A 2,756-nucleotide genomic window follows, 5' to 3' on the forward strand; every position below is an offset into this window, starting at 1 on the left:
TTTTTTTGCGGTACGCGTGCCTCTCACTGTTGTGGCCTCTCCCGTTGTAGAGCACAGGCTCCGGACGTGCAGGCTCAGCGGCCAGGGCTCACGGGCCCAGCTGTTCCACGGCATGTGGGATCCTCCTGGACCAGGTCACATCCCGTGTCCCCTGCAACGGCAGGCGAACCCCCAACCACTGCGCCACCAGGGAAGCCCTCCTGAGTGTCTTTGATTGTAAGCACCACTAGCCTCATTTCCAAAAGCCTCTTCCAGGGCGACATGGCCCAAATCCACTTCTCTCCAGCCTTGCTCCTCCCTTGTGGCTCCCCCTTCCTGCTTCTATTCACAGCACTCTCTCCTCTCCAAGCCTCCCAATTTCCAAACCATCTGCATGTAATCCTATAGCGCTGCCCTCCCACTCTCATGTCATCCAGAGAGTTGACAATCTAGATAATCGTCTTAGATCCATCCCCTCTGTATCAGTCTGCTAGGGCTGCCATAACGAAGTACCACAGACTAGGGGGGCTTAAACAACAGAAATTTATTTTCTCATAGTCCTGGAGGCTGGAAGTTCAAGGTCAGGAGTCGCCAGGGTTGGTTTCTTCTAAGGCCTCTCTCCTTGGCTTGTAGATGGCCGTCTTCTCCCTGAGTCTTCACATGGTCTTCCCTCTGTGCATCTGTATGTCCTAATTTCTTCTTCTTATGAGGATACCAGTTACACTGGGTTGGTATCCTCCCTAATGACCTTGTTTTAACGTAATCACCTCTTTAAAGACCCTCTCTCCAAACACAGTCACAATCTGAGGCGCTGTGGGTTAGATCTTCAACATATGAATGGGGAGGACACGGTTCAGCCCATAACAGTCTCCATCCTCTGTATCCTCACTGCCACTGCTCCAGTTGCAGCCCTGCCACTTCTCACCTGGTAGTACAATAGCTCAGCCCCTCTTGTACCCAAGCACCGACACTCCAGATTCATCTCATTGATCAGCTGTCCCTGACCATGCTCAGAAATCTTCCATAGCTTCCAAACGTCTCCAGGATAAAGACTGAACTCCTTAGCCTGAGATCCAAGGCCCTTCAGAACCAGGCTCCAAACTGCTCTTACAATCATCATTGCAATTAAGGCCAGGAAAAATGGCAATGTTGTCTAGCGCTTTGCTATTCAAAGTATAATTCATGGACCTACAGCATCAGCATCACCTGGGAGCTTGTCAGAAATGCAGAATCTCAGGCCAGGCCCCAAACCTACTGAATCAGAATCTGTGTCACCTGCACAGACCCCAGGCCATCTGTATTCACACTGAGCTTGATAGCTTACAGACACCAAAGGCATCCAGACAGGGACTCATAGGAGTGGGACCTGTGGTCACCTTGTTGGGTCAGAAACTTGACTTTGTCCAGACAAAACCATCCAACTCACGGGAGTCTGGGATGCACAGCAGATGACAATTCCGAACACACAAATGAACTTGACTCTGCAAGGCTATTAACAATGCCTAACTCACAAGTATAAACAAAGGAAAAGGTTGCCGGAGATTGCTCCCTGATGGGAAAGGCAAGTTTCTCATCTCTCATTTCCATTTGGCAAACATTTATTGAGGCCCTGCTGAGTGCCAGGCTGGGCGTTGGTTGGGCAGATGGAATGAAAGGGGACTTGAGCTTTGTTCTGTAGGGGCTCACAAACCAAGAGGGAGACAGACCACAAAGACCTGCCTTCAATAACCAGTGTACGTATCAATGGCGTCCACCCACACACTCTATTCCCCTATTCCTCCAACCTCATGCTCTGACTTCTGGGCCTTTGCACTCTCCATTCTTCCCCGACCCCCCCCCCCCGCCCCCCCCCCCCCCCACCACCCTTACTCCCCCTAACCACAGGGCTCTCCATGGTAACAGATGATGAGCCGGAGAGAAGACTTTTAAACAACTGCAGGGTTATGAAAAATTCCTCATGAAAAGAGCCTTTGTCTCCTATGTTGATATTCAGAAGAGGGTGGGGATAAGATGGTTCTAGACACGGTTTGGAGAAATCTCCTGGAAAATCGATGTGAAACTCATGATGATCTTCTGCCAAATGAAACTGGCCCAGATTCTTTGACTCAGATGCCATGCAGCATGTCCACCCGGCCCTGCTCCATCTCAAACACTTCCCACATCTCCCCTCTCTGCCCTCCTCCCCCTCCCCCCCACCCCCGTGCTGGCTAAATCTTATTCATCCTTTAGATTTCAGCTGAGATGTCATTTCTTCCAGAAAAATGCTGCAGATCACCACCACCCCCAGGCTGGGAAGGGGCACTCTTTCATACTCCCATGATTCCCCTCAACGCACACTTCCCTTATTGTGGCATTTTTCATAATTCAGAGTGAATTTCCTGTTTATTCATTTATCTCTCCCCACAGGTTGAGATCATTATGAGGGCAGGACCCTTATCTGTTGTGTTCACTGTATTCACAGGTATTTCTTAAACATAGAAAAAATGATAGTAATAGTGGTCAGCTTTGTTTTGAGCTCAGGCACTGTCCTAAATACTTCTATGTATTAATTCATTTAATCTATGACTACACAGTTCAGTGGGTGCTGTTATTTTTCCCATTTTACAGATGAAGAAATAGAGACACAGAGAAGTTAAGTAACTTGCCTAGGTATCACAGCTATTAAGTGGAAGAGTAGGGATTCAAAGCCCGGCAGTCTGGCTCCAGAGTGTGCATATTGGAAAAGAGGGTGATTAACTCTATGGGAGAGAGGTCAGAGGTCATGGAAGGCTTCAGCA

The sequence above is a fragment of the Lipotes vexillifer genome, unplaced genomic scaffold (assembly GCF_000442215.2).
Source record: "Lipotes vexillifer unplaced genomic scaffold, Lipotes_vexillifer_v1.1 scaffold2049, whole genome shotgun sequence".
In the NCBI taxonomy this organism is placed as follows: Eukaryota; Metazoa; Chordata; class Mammalia; order Artiodactyla; family Lipotidae; genus Lipotes; species Lipotes vexillifer.